At 33.4% G+C, this 15289-nt stretch overlaps 1 protein-coding gene across 2 annotated transcripts in view; it reads right to left on the bottom strand.

The window, feature by feature from the left end:
• The window catches only part of LOC149417188 (uncharacterized), a 70180-nt gene extending 62458 nt beyond the window's left edge, over nucleotides 1–7722 (bottom strand). For both annotated transcript variants that reach the window (XM_089639937.1, XM_089639938.1), the window contains exon 1: nucleotides 7547–7722. The gene's annotated coding sequence lies outside the window, so the exon portion shown is untranslated. The remainder of the gene's footprint in view (nucleotides 1–7546) is intronic.
• Nucleotides 7723–15289: the final 7567 nt, after the last annotated feature.

Below are 15289 nucleotides of genomic sequence, written 5' to 3'. Positions count from 1 at the left end.
TTAGTTTGGAATTTTTTAAACTTGTCTTAATTCTTTAGGTGCGATTACTGTATTTTCATAATTTCAGGCGAAATTATGAAAATAATATTTGGAATGTCTCTATATCTATGGAAAAAATAAAGTTAAGATATTGTTTATTCATTTATAAAAAAGTTATTGCTAATACTTCCAATGTCGAATGAGCAAATGACAGGGATACTTGTCAAGGGGCATAAAATGTCTTGCCAATGTATCTGTGTACCGCACCTAAAGGGTTAAAAAGCCTTTCTAAAAAGTCTCTTTGTTTTGTGAATATTTTATGAAATCATTTCAATCGTTTCGTCGAGCGCAATAATTTCAATCGCGGTTACAAAAATTCACAGATATTTCGTTTCAGCCGAAGAAAATATCCGGTGGTATGACCAATTTGGTTCAGGTTTTTTCATTAAGCCATCTGTCAATCTCCAAAAAAATAGCCATAAAAGCATTGGTATTTACTTACAAACCAAAAGGTGCTTATATTTTAACCCAGAAAACTTCGAGACACAATTATTATTGACTTAATAAAATGGATATAAGCTTTGAACATCTTTAATACTTAATATTATTACTGTTCTATGTTTGAGAATAATATAATAATTCGGCAATCGTAAAGTTACGTCACTGGTTCTTATTTAAAAAAAAACATGTCTTAAAAAATAAACTCTGCGAAAAGTGCCAAAGCAAAATATATGAAACTAATTGGACTCAGATATGTGAATCATTCACACTTTCAGTAGGTTGACAGAGAAACTCGTCATCGATATGAGTAATACAAAATATAATACATTTAGATTGTATTTTGAACTGTGAAGTATTTATTATATTATAAGCACGGTGGATTATTTCTGTAGCTTATCTGAAAGGGGAAAACTTGAAACACGTTTATAGTAACTGCATTATCGTACATAAATTGTGAGCTGAAAGGTATTATATGACTGCGTAAATTAGTCCCAGCAAGAGGTCGTATGTGACGTCATCGTTCCAGTATCTTCTGTATTTTTCGTTTTCAAACAAGACGCGTGAGAGGGAAAATAATCATCGTCGATGACGAGCATATAAGCTCGTCATATGATTATATTGGTAAAGAGATGTTTCATTTATCTAAGTTGATTGGTACGTCAATGATTTAACCAAAATCAACCATTTAAAGAAATAAAAAAAGTCACAAAGCTTTCAAAGGTTAATATTTATATAATCAAAGGTTATATTAGGTTATTTCATTGGAGGAGTATGCAGAAAAGATAGAATGCCAAAAATCCCATCATCTTTTACATTTAGGTATATATTGTCTCATATTCATCTGGTACAAACTATTGACAACTTTTCTTCCTGGGTACTGGGACAACCCCGAATTTTTCCTCCATTTGCATAGTCGTCAAGTAGCTAGGTGGGTAATCGATAAAATATGAATTGAATTATTTATATTTGAAGATTAGCGATCTTCTAAAAGCATACATAATGAAAACGTAAGAAATACAACTAATCGTAGTTAAAATTCTGACGCATAATATAGGCATGAGAATTTTACAAATAAAGTGTCAAAACCGGTCGATTAGTAAAAAAAAAGTGGGTGTGTCAAGCCTACGCAAGACAGAAGTGAAACTTCTAGTTTCAGCTGATGCTTGGCGTGGCGCAGTTCGCTGGTGTCTGAGAGAGAGGAAAGAAGAGAAGAGAGAGAACGTTCGTGAGCGGCTCCCCCACCTCAACAAGGTTTCACTTCAAAAATGCCACAGCCGAGAATCGAACCTCGCTTAACTGATTGAAAGCCAACCACGCTGAGCACCAACTGTAAGCAAAGCCGTATAAATTGATTATATTATGTAGGTTCTGAAAATATGAGAGCTTGTTATGTTTTATAATGTTACCTACATCACACCCAAAATATAATATATTTTTAAAAATAATGTACAATGTACAGAAATAGAATCCCACACAAGATCGCGTAGTGCGCTCTAGCGAACGGATATTTTATCAGAGGGAGATAGTTTTAATTTTTTTTTCTGTAAATTATTACATATTATCAAAATAAATAAATTAATTAAATAAATGTAATACAATCATCATAATATACGGATTAGATAATAATTTTAATCCAACACAATAACGCAAAGCGCGCTCTAGCGGAGTAATGTTTTATCACAGTGAGATAAGTGTTTTTATTATTTTGCAATATTATTTTCTTTTAAAAAATGTTCTGACCTACTAAAAAATAAGATATTGAATGAAAAAGGCGTTAAAAACAAAAAAATAATGTGCGATGGCCGAGAATCGAACTCGGATCAACTGCTTGGAAGGCAACTATGCTGACCATTACACCACCAACGCCAGTTGTCGGGATGAGCTAAGAAGCATTTATATGTTACTTCAAAACTTTGACTAGATCAAATGAACTTTAATCGGTGGTGGGGGTACCCGCATTTTCGTTTCGGTCATGAGTCGGTTTTACTCCGGTCCTCGAAATTGCATGACGCGCGTAAAGAAGTTTCACTTCAATAAAAGCTTACCTAAATAATATTTATTAAAAATATTTTTATGATACAAGTTCTTACTTATGAATTCTTAATTCTACATTTTAAACTCGATAGTCGAGTAGGTGGGTACCTACCTTCTTCGTCGGAAGTAAGTCCACACCATTTGGTGAAGAGAAAGTAGACAAAATATACACACGTGTAGTCACCGCCTAACTCTTTTTCCATAAGGTAAGAACTAGCATAGATACGTCAGTTAAAAAAAACTCGATTCTCACAAAGTTATGGGTACCTACACTATTTAATATTCACCAGATAATCAAATAACTAGATTCGGTACGAATTATTTAAAAATGAGAATCAATCTTTACTAAAAAATTGTTTATGAAATATCTGCAATTTTTTTGTTTGAATGTTATAATTTTAAATAAAATATTCAGCAAGCGATGTGATTTTAAAATCTATTCATATAAAACTTGACGCCATATTGTTTACTCTATTCAATTCCATATTTGAAAATTATTTATTATAATAAAAGTTATTAATTGTTGACAATTCTGGTAGTACCTACAAGTAGCTACTTTGTACTTTATTCATAAATTTACAACCTGTAGATAATTCTTTTGTATCGTAAATCAAAAGATACTCGCATCGATGTCAAATGTCATACATGTGTAGTAGGTAGGTGTATTATATTTGTTCGCCGTCTATAGAATTATAAGATCAATAAATGACATCAAGTACCTACCTTCCTTTGCAAGCGATGTTCGTTTTCTGTATAAAATGTATACGTAACTTATTCTATTGATGTTTTTCTATGGTTTTCACAAAAGGCACGAGTCAATTGTAGTACGAACCTATTATTAATGTCTTCCTGTGTAATACATTATATTTGTGTTGACCTCTTATGCATTCATTAAATAATTAAGTCATGTCAGTTCTTTTACCTACTCTATTCATCCAGAAGGATTTATTTATTTATTTTCTTTTATATAATCAATAGTATTAAATCGATATTTTTATTAATTAATTTACCAATACAACAGTTTGATAATGCCTTCAAAAGGAGAAACGGTTGTCACGCTTAGTAATAATTACTTACACAGTAAAACTAGTAAAAAAATTAATTATTAATAAGGAAATTAAAATTCAAAATATTATTAAGGAAATAATAATATTTTGAACGTGTAAAACAAAAATTTTAATTTAAAATGATTTTATTCAAATTAAACTAGATAACATTCAAAAGTTTGATTTTCTAAATAAATTAATTTTATGATATCAATACATTAAAAAAGCCAATATTAAGTAGGTAATTAATTGATATAATTTAATTCACCATACATTTTCAATTAGCACTTTAATGACACTTTATTTAAGTAGGATTTTGATGACAAAGAATATGAAGAACAACAACATTATTTTATCCATAATATGGAATCATAAGGGTGTATGTATTGTTAACATGTGTTAATTTGTTTGTTTTGAAAATGATTTATTATCGGATAATATAAATAAACACCTCTCATTCACAAGTTTAAACAAATTAAAATGTTGATATGTCAAATTTGAAAGACTTATTTTAAATCTTCCACGTGATTGTTAGATAGTTCTTTGTCTAATATAATATTGTTAGCCAACAGAAGACAAAAAGGTAAACTTCAGTATAATTATAAACATGTCTCATATTTAAGTCATTGGGTAGAAAATCGAAATTTTGGTACGAAAAAGGTCGCGCAACCGGAACGTTAAGTTTAAAAAATCCATTATTCAATGATTTTATAAACATTTAAATTTAAAGACGGGTTCTATAATCGAAGTGCATACCTACTTCAAAATAAATTGTTTTTTATTAGAGTGCCATCAACATAATATAATATCATATAAATTAATTTATGTTTTATGGGTCGAGAAAATTCAGATAACAAAACCGATTGACATTATTTATTTGTATTTTATTCATAAAATTCTTATTCAAATAGATAATCAAATTATTGTCCAATACAATTTTTATTATGTACGTCCTTGTAACATAATACGTCAAACTGAAATTTACGACTCTATTTTAAAATTCGAATCTACTGAAAAGCAAAAGGAAGGTAAGTACCTACCGATAAATTATGCAACCTAAGTAGGTACCTACCTACTAGAATAGAATTATTTAAAGTTTTCTTTCTGTGATTTTAAAGCGTTTACTTTTCTGACTTTTACTCATGGCACGTTATCGATGTAATATGTACAGATACACGCCATAGTGTGTGTGAGAGATTCCTGTCCGATATCTACGTGAATAGTTTGTCGCTTAGCAACGTTTGCTTAGTACACCGGGTGAAATTATTTTTTATCAGGCTTTATTTTTTTTAAATCAACTTTGTGGGTAGGTACTTTTTATCGTACTGTCCAGCCAAAGAATCACCAGATTTATAGGAATTTAAAAAAAATAAAACCAAATGGCTTTAGTAACAAAATTTCCTTTGAAACTATGAGATTTGTCAGTAGGTACTTAAATACCTACCTACTCAATTATAAACCATATACTTTATGTAGCATTTTTTTCAAATAAAAAATAATACAATTTGTTCAAAGAAATGACAATCGTTTTTTAAGATTTCTTAATACAATTTTTCAAACGTTTTTTGCATTGAAAAAAAGCGAATAAGTAATTCCAAATAAGCACAACGATTTCAAATTTGAAAAGAATATTTAATTAACCATGAAAATGGTCACCACCTTGAACCAGAAACAGAATGTACAAACAAATTTACAAACAGGCGAAATGAAAGACGGTCGAGTAAAAACAGGACTTGGAAACGCTTAGTCAATATTGTTACTTATCAACCTAATGCGATATATAAAAACATGATATATGTATTATGATATAACGTAAAAATAATTGTTATTTTTATGATTAAATTAGATTCGCATGCAGCGTTTTCTAGTCACGAATCCGGGTTGCGGTTTGCGGCGAGCTTTTGTTTCTAGACACCTATTGTTATACCGGTATTAACAATTACTCCAGCTTTCATTTCAATTTTGTATGGAAACAATAAATGCAAAATATGAGGTAGTTATTGTTTCATTTTCAAAAGACGGCCAACATGAAAGGCTACATTTGCAATTATTTCATATACTACAATGCCCACATGCTTAATTTGGCGCAGCAAAAAATTATCCAGTAAAAATGAAGTTTATTATATTGTTAAATGTATTCAAAAAAAGAATTTTCTTGGTTTTACTGAGGAGAACTGGAATCAAATGCGTTATCGACTGAGTCAATTTCCGATTGGGTAGGACCGACAATTATATCGTAGATTAACTGCTGTAATACGTGATTACCGCCAAAAGATGATTGTCATCGACAACGAGTCTGTCTGCCGAGTTTAAGCTCGATCGGTTGTCGGGAAGTATGTTGCACCCCGCTTCCAAGATTCGCATTCATTCATTAACGAAAACAAAAGAAAAAATCAAACATCAAGTAGAATTCCAATTTTTTAGAAAATAAGTTTTTTTTTATTCAAAAATATTTTTTTAAGATTTCGATCTATCCAGTGTATATCTTCATGTCTCTCCGTAAATGATTAGCTCTTTTTAACAAATAAATTACTTACTGTAACGATGGTGCATTTTTACAAACTATGAATACCGTTCGAAATGTGTGGAAGACAGTTTATTTTTGTGATTATGATTACCGTATTAAAAATACGTAATATTAATATTTCATTAATTATAATTGATTTCAAATACGATCTAAAACGGCAAATTCCAAAACGATTCCAACTGGCTACAACGACATGATGAAATAGAAAACGCCAATGCCTGTCATACACGTCGCCCGGCGTGACGTTAAAGCTGCTGAATTCACGAATAAAAACGAACGAATGTCGTTTTGGCGGTAAATCGAAAATGGTACATTTGAAAATTTATTCAACATAAAAATAGAAAGAAAATTGGTTCATTATCGTATTTTTTTTTACGAAAATACCCTATTGAAAATGCCTAAAAATTAAATCGCATCGTTATAAATAGTTGTAAATTAAATATTGGAAAGAGAAAAATGGTATTAATTACCGAAGTATACTGCTGTATGGTTGTAAAATGTTTCTCTCTCACTTTTTTACTATACTGATAATATTATTTGCATTCAACACAATGAAGTTAGTTGACTTTTGGGGTGTCACACCGTGTTGCTTCCTCTTTACTAATGAATCGACGTTTCCGACAGCCTTGCATTGTCCATAATCAGGGCAGAGTAGACAAACAAGGCTATCCCAAATGTTGACCCAAAACAGAGGAATAAACGCAGCAGGGTTAAATTCATCAAAAACATAACAATTTTGTCGCAATTTTTGAATAAATCGAATTGAATATCAATTTTGTTTTCGATGGTGAATTAATGCAAATCTTGGAAATTGAATTTAATCCACTTTCCGAAATTAGATCGAGCTAAAATTCTACATATTGAGTCGTTGTCAATGAAAATGAATTCTATCAATTTTTGGTATCAATCACATACACAAACGCGGACAAATACGCAATTCTCTGGAATCCGGCGATGTTACAGCAGTTAAGCGTCTTAATTTAATCATAATAAAATAGATGACATTTGATTTTTTTATTTATGGGTTGATTTTTGAATAACATGAAAGTTTTAATAATTTTTTCCGTAATTATTAAACTAGTTATTAAATTGTGTTCAGAAAAATAACAAAACCACTTCGTGTCGATAAAATCTGTCCTAAAAAAGTCAACCTATCAGTCCTATCACACACGATAGTAGAACTCGTTATTGAGCATTCTATTTAGTGTAGGTTATTTTTTGTGAGCTCTGTACTAAGTGTAACATCCTAAATAATAGATTCAGGTACATTATTTATAAATAGTGCGGTCAATAAAACAAGTCTACAAATTCCGTGAATAATTTATCTAATTTAAATGGAGCATCTATAAATGCTGGGCGGCGCTACGTACATTCAGGCCATAACTGTTTAATTTAAAACTCGTCTATTAATCGGACAAAATTCGATCTATTAAAAAAACAAACAATAGTGTCTACTTACGGCTGATGTGTTGAGTCCAATATTCAAAAGATGCACAAAACTTGAAACTAAGTCAGAATATAGTTTGATATGTCCAACACTGTGAAGTTATTTTAAGTTTTCTACTGACAACCAAACGCTTGGAAAGAGAGAAAGAATGTTCAGGTAGTATTTTGACCGGTTTGTAAAGAATCGACCTCACTTAGCGGCGGCTCTAACAACAATGACCGCGCAGGTGGGGAGGGATCCCTTTTACGTTGGACTCAAATCAGCTGTTCACTGTTGTGCGGATAACCGGTTGGCTGGGTGCTCGGGTCGGATAATCGGGGTCCCGGCTACTATTGGAGTCAGTGATTCACGGTTTGTATAGGACTACTTGTCGGCAGACTCATTCGTGTTGTTTTCTTTAGGAAGCTTTTTTTATAGATGACATGTGACGATAAAAATATTGTGCAATAATCAGATAAAAATGTGCTTGCGGCCGCGTGGTAAATAATTGTTCGTATAAAAACACATAGTTTTAAATGGTTGTAAAATATATTAATAAGGTTTTGTAATGTTATATAACATTGACGGATGTCCGATTACGTCATTTTATTTATTAACTTGTTTTTTTTTTAAACAAATTATGTATTTATGCAAGACTTGAATCTGGGCTAGGATTTCAGTCCTTTTAAATCTTCCATATCAATTCAAATTTAAATGTTTGTTTGTTCAAAATCTTAAATCTCCGAAAATTCTTCACCGATTGCTTTGAAAATTCTTCACCGATTGCTTTGAAAATTCTGCACCGATTGCTTTGAAAATTCTTCACCGATTGCTTTGAAATTTTGACAAAACGTTGCATTCGAATACGAGTTTGTTTTTATACTATATATATCGTATAGATATCACCGGTGACAGGTAAAAACACGTTGGACCTAAAAGCAACAGGCGCTATTGTGTTTCTATCTGCACAGACAGACAGACAGAATAAGTCAGAACAACTTGTGTCGGGGTACAGCTAGTATAAAAAATATGTTTTTGTAATAACCTCATGAAATTTAAAAAAAAAATTGTCATTTAGATAGTGATGTTTTTTGGACATATTATATAGGTAATTCCTTATTTGAAATAAAAAGTTTAATCTAATATTTATAAGGTTTATAATTAAGAAGATTTGTTTAGGCTACACTTATAAATCTTATGATTTCAGAAAAAACTTTTTATTAAATAAGAGAAAATTAGAAACACACTTTTTGTATGCGAGGTCTGCTGTTCACAGAACTATGAATTTAAAACTTCCCAAAAAAGAATTTTCATTCATTTGCAGGTATCAAGTTTACATGATTGAAAAATCATGTAAAGAAACAATAACAGTCACGTGAATATTTTACTTACTTTGATTAGTTTATGGAGCAAGTGCATTGGAATACGGATAATACGAAGCCATCTGCGTAAATGTAAGTGGGTGCTTGCGTGCTTTCAGACCAAAAGGTCGAGAGTTCAAAACAATGAAAAAGAAATCTGATAACCTGCTAGGTAGCTAAGTATCACTTTTCCAGAGTGGTAAATACTCTCAGTATCGCCCTGGTGTAAGACCACATCTGACCAAATCTAAATAGCCTGGTACTCTTCCACCTTCCACTTCATTAAATCCTTCCCTTCCCCACAACCTTCAGCCTCACAACATACCCCAATAGGGGATGCCATAGTCTCACTTGCTTCAGATGGATGGGAGCATTTAGAACTCTTTTGCGGTATTCACATAAAAGTAAGTCATTCTTTAGGATGTCATTTTGTCAGGTTATTCGTAACCTGAGAATGTTTAAACCAACCTCACCTTCAAGACATTTTTCCGAAAGAGTATGCAAAAAATGGAATGCAGCATAACCATTCTGTATACCGTGATAGAACCTAACTCAATTATGATTTCTCTACCGGAGGGAGTATGGCTACAACCCGTGGTTCTATCCTACTGGCTTTCTCTTGGGTTTGCTCGGAATGAACCATCTACTAGTTAGAAGGAATGTAATCAACTGCACAGTGTACATTGCTTTACATTTCTTCAGACTGATTCGTGGATGGTTCGAAAACTTACCGACTATCATGGAATGGAGAGCATTAATTTCTATGTTCCCGTTACCTCCGTGACCCACAGCATAGTCTATTTATCTCACAGCCTGCAGGAGTAACTTGCCAATGGTCAGTATGGTTATGCTACCAGATCATAGAATATACTATGATCTGAGTTATATGTTTACATATTTAACATCACTGAAGCATAGTTTAAACGGCCAGCTTTAAAATCTACTTTATTTATGTTTCCCTCGCGTATCTTTAAAAAGAATTAAAATTTTAATTTATAATGATAGAATTGAATTGACTCAACTTTGAACGTCTCTCTTTGGGTATCATAATGATTCTTAAATACACCTTTCTCCGATTATTCCACTCTGTACCCAAAGCCCAAAACCATTTGCATTACGATGGGGTTCATTAGCTATGCACTATTCTCGGATTGTCTCATTTGCATTACGGCCATACACGGTTTTACCATTCGTAAACCTGAGTGACCATATTTTGTATGCTTTTCGCGGAATTTAAATATTCTTAATAGTTCTCGCTCAAGGTGTGAAACCGGAAATTAGAAGCTTAAATATTAAGTCACATATTATATTTCTTGGAAGCCAAGATTCATAACATTTAATTATCGTTGTCGCCGACATGTGACCCATGAATGAGAAAGTTATCGCTTGTTTTCTTCGTATGGTTGAGGAAAATTATCTGTGTGGTCATGGTGGGATGCTGGGGTCATTAACTTATTCAGCCAGTCAGTAGCATCGGGAGTCACTTGCTTCAACACATGTGTGCGCGATGCTAGGTTCATTAACTTATTCAGCCGATCAGTAGTATTGGGAATCACTTGTTTTAACACATAAGAAGAAGCAAGAAGAGGCCAGAGGAGGCAAAAAGAAAATACAATACATGAAGGGGGGATAAGACGTAAGAATATGCAAGAAGAGACAAGACGAGCCAAGAAGGGCCGAGAAGACGCAATAAGTACTAAGAAGAGACTAAAGGAGACGAGAAGCGGCGGTAAGAAATAAGAAGATTCAAGAAGATACAAGAAGAAACTAGAAGAGTCGAGAAGGGGTGGTAAGACGTAAGAATATGCAAAAGAGACTAGGCGATCTAAGGAGAGGCGAGAAGGGGCGATAATACGTGAGAAGAGCCAAGGCGAGTCAAGAAAAGGCAAAAGGAACCAAGAGAAACTAGAAGTAACAAGAATGAACAATAAGAGCCAAGATAAACTACAAGAAACTAGAAGAGATAAGAAGAGACAAAAAGAGACAAGAAGATGCAAGGCCAAAAAGAGGCAAAGAAACGTAAGAAGAGGCAAGAAGAAGGAAGTCGTAAAGAAGAAACAATAACGCTCAATAAATTCCTTTATTCCTACTCATCCTAAACTCCAATATTGGCTTATTAGGTTGTCATGTGTACCAGTCGATTAAACTACAACCTCTTCCCCATCCTCACGTGTTCCAAAGTCCTAACTAAAGAGCCCCGTGATGTACCGGTCTCACCGGGACAGGAGTGCTCCTGGCCGGGGTGGTACAATCGTATCGTATCGTAACGTGTGTCAACTTCAACATACTTCAAAACTCTACGGTTGTCTGTTGTCTGTGCAGAATATCTCGCAAAATGGCCTCAGCATATTAAATGAATCCAAATAAAACAACAACAAAAATATGTTATGTCAACTATTTACTTCAAAACAAAGTGACATGAAAACCGTCTCCATCACGTAACATGTGACGTTCTCGCTCTCATTATTTCCCATCTTAATGTTTGCAGGTGAATTATCCTCTCCTTTCTCTTCTGATTACAACACTATTAAGATTGACATCAAAATAATGTCTGTTGACTGAACGTCATTCAGCAGAATCAAGCTAGTCAACACAAAATTCAAACAGATAAACTGGCGCTTTAGTGAAAACAGTTTATAAACACATATTGCGCCCTTGAGGTGATATTTCACAAAAAACGGCGCTATAAAAATTAACCAATTATTATTATTATACAGGGTTTCCAGGGATAAAGTGCGCAAACTTAAGGAGGCGATTCTTCATAATGGTATAAGGAAAAAAGAAAAATATTTTTTTTCGAAATTCCGTTGTTTGTTGCTCGAAAAAAATATTTTCCATAGAAGAATATTTCCTTCTCTTTACAAAAAATTCAACTTGTGGACCTGAAAACCTGTTATTAAGTTATTTTTTACTTGTACTATCATGTAGAATCACCTCCCAAAGTTTTAATCACACCCTGTATAATATTTGCACCGAACCGTGAAAGATCACCGGCTATTATAATTGTAGTACCTACTTGTGAAGAATTTATAAAATATTTTCCTCAAAAACAAAGATTGTCAATTTTCTTTACTAAAAAATTGAGAGACCTCAGAAATTTACCTTTCGAATGAACACCATTAGTACACTTGAAATCATATGTAAAAAAATTAAACAAAACAAATACACGTTTCAAATAAAAAATTACTAATTAACCTCTAGTGTGCCAAGAAATCTACCGTGGATTTCTGACGCTTGTACCCGTCGTGTGCCCGCGAACCGTGGATTTGCCAATAGCTAACCCCACGTGCTTCAAATGTTTTCTTACTCAAAATTCACCCACCTTTCATGAAATTTTAAACCTTGTCATTTTGTCACTTGCAAATGTGTTTATTTTATTTGCAAAAAAGCGCGTTGAGATCTGCCAAAAAAGGTCGATCTGTATAACTCAAATAAAGTGGTTAAAAACAAAGAACTTTTTTCAATTGAAAAAAATATCTTCGAATATAAGTTACTATCACGGGAAAATACATAGGATACATTATATACAAACACTGCTAAGATATGGTACCCGGAATCGAACCAGGTAATTAGTTGGCTAAGCTCAGATAAAAAGGTAGGCAGATGAAACTCGTGTACTATCAGGGGTAGGCAGTTCCTTTAGTCATCAGCTCGTCCATCGGTTAGGAGGTTGGACAGGTTAACACACAATAATTACACAAGAGTAGAAAGGCACAAGGTATATTAATCATCTCGAGAAATTACAGGGTTGACATAGATCTCTCTACTCTCTTCTCTAAATTGACGACGACCGGATGAAGCGTGGATTCTACATGAAGTTACAAGAATTGAACACAAGAAAGGGGATAGGTTGAAAGCTTACGATTCGCCTTGAGATGTGGTATGGTACATCATGTTGACCAGGTCTTCCCGCGCTCAGAGGCCACGGGACTGTTGAGGTGATGATATGCACTCGGGATTTTACACGGAAACGGGACTCCATTGAGTTTAGTTCGAGCCGAGATAATAATCATGATTGGAAATTGATAGCGAAATGCATCTAGTTAGGAAACTGGAACGAGATCGCGTCCGTTATCGCGTAATTATGCAAGTCATGTTCGCGAGTAGTTTTTGCCTTTGCGAGCGACAATGCTGCTATGACCAAGGTCGGTTCTGGACTGCGGAAGCGCGGCGGGGGTCGGCCCGTGTTGAGCTGCGAGCACCATGGGTGGTCCGTGCCGATCACGTGGTGCTGTGTTGAACACGCCGCGACTAGCTGCGAGGGGAAAGTGAGGCTAGTGTGCATTCTTTTTATAGGGTGACTTGTATTACGTAACAACACATTATCTGGTAAGAAGATAAAAATTATATTACTATTAAAAACAATTCAAAACAAAAAAAAGTTAGTTATTTTATTACCAAAATAGTGTCTACCATCATCCATTAATATAGAAACATATATGAACTGCTTACTGCGGTTTAAAGCCAATTAATCCTCCCAGATTTTACTATTTATATGATAAACGATTTTAAATATGAATTAGAATCCATTGGAAATTTTAATTAAAAATGTTAGAAAGGCAAATTTTTTTACACATAAAAATTTGGTTCTCCCAGAGTCTAATTCATAACTCATTTTCGCTAAAAATTGAAAATATAATATATTTGCTTTAAGCCAGCGTATCCTTAAGGATGCGATTAAAAAATCATTTGCCTGAGCATAACTAGCTATTCTAGAGAAACTACATAAGGTAGATTAATACAATTTTTATAAATATATTAACACATTATCTGGTAAGACTTAGGTAAAGTTTACAAAAACATCATTATGCTAAAAACAAGTATGACGAAAATAGAATCAAATGTCGCACGGCGATAATTTTGCGGCAGCACTGACACCTTATTCGTTGGCTAGCTTCATTCTGCAGGACTATGCGACGCTCAACTTTACTGTCAAAACACTTTCATAACCCATGCAGCTTAATGTCTGATGATGTATTCATGCCCGCAGCTCGCAGCAGTGATGATATGTCTGGGGAGAAGTCCCCAGATCTGGGGGATTTTGAATTTCAAAGGGAGAAAGGGAGTTTTTTGGATAAAGTAAGAAATCTGGGGATGAGGATTTTGTATAAACAAGCATTTGATTTAGTGGCCATCTATGAGCGATGTGTTAACGGCTGATGTGAAGAAACGTAGTTTATCTGGAATATTGTTTGTTTATAAGATATTATGTTTACGATGTATTTTATGCTAGTAAGGGAATTTCAATGTTTTCATAAACTAGAGTATTTATCTGGATATGGCCCGGTATATCGGTATTTTTAAGTGATGGTATCACTAGGATTATCTTGCCAGGGCTCCTATCAGAGAACAACACGACAGACGTAAATCTCTCTTATAGCAAACATAAAATGAGACGGTATATCAGTTGCATTTTAAGCCTGGCTAAAGAGATATTTATAGAAGTTGCTCTCTGATAGGAGCCAATGGAAGATAGTATAATAAAACCATCACTAAAAATAATGACATGTCAGCTCTATCTTTACTGAGTGTCTTTATTGCTTTGCTTTTTTCACATTTATTTTTTGTTGATTTACAACCGTTGATTTATTATAATAGTTTTGTCAAAATAAGAGGAAAAATTTTATAAATATCAGAAAAAATACTCCCCCCACTCGTCGATAGCTGTTGCGCCTAATATTTTAACCCCGTACTTTTGCAGTTTTGCCTATTTTTCAAGGTTAAAGTACCGAATCAAAGCTGGGGAGTTTTTTATGAAATCTGGGGAATTTAGGCGAAAAAGCTGGGGAGATTTATTTTTTCTGCATACCATCACTGGCTCGCAGTTCACATAACCAACTCATTGCGTAATGAGTTCTTCGAACCGTAGATGATATTAGCGTTCGTTATATCAACCTTCACTTTATTTTCACTTTATCCCTTCTTCGCTTTCGTTCTAAGGCTTTACGTAAAGTTTCCGGCTTGTGACGAGCCATAAACACAAAGTTTTTTTACTTCTAATTAATTCGCGGTTCGTTAAATTAGTTACGCGTAAAAGTATTAAAAAAAACCGCGTATGAAAGTTGAAGTTCTTGTCAAAATATTATTAGTTTTTTTATTTTAATGTTAGACGCTACAATGTGTTCGGTGTGCATAACTCGGTAATAATGCAAGAATAACAACTTAGAAATGAATGCAAGTAAACGGTTATAAACCAACGTAAGACATGATAATAATATAGAATTCAACAACAACTAAATGTACGTAAGTACATGATTTATGTTAAGCTATAATTTTCGAGCTTATTCGTAAGTATACGGATAAATAATTATTGATCTGTTCTTTGACAATAATAAAGTAGAAAATATGGCTTTTGGAAGTTCACAGCAGTAAAAACTCTCGAACGGTTTAACTTCTCAGGCGGTATTAAATTTTT

This window comes from Hesperophylax consimilis, chromosome 15 (genome assembly GCF_061612785.1).
Source record: "Hesperophylax consimilis isolate HC1 chromosome 15, BYU_Hcon_1.0, whole genome shotgun sequence".
Classification (NCBI taxonomy): Eukaryota; Metazoa; Arthropoda; class Insecta; order Trichoptera; family Limnephilidae; genus Hesperophylax; species Hesperophylax consimilis.
This window is presented reverse-complemented; position numbering and strand designations above follow the sequence as displayed.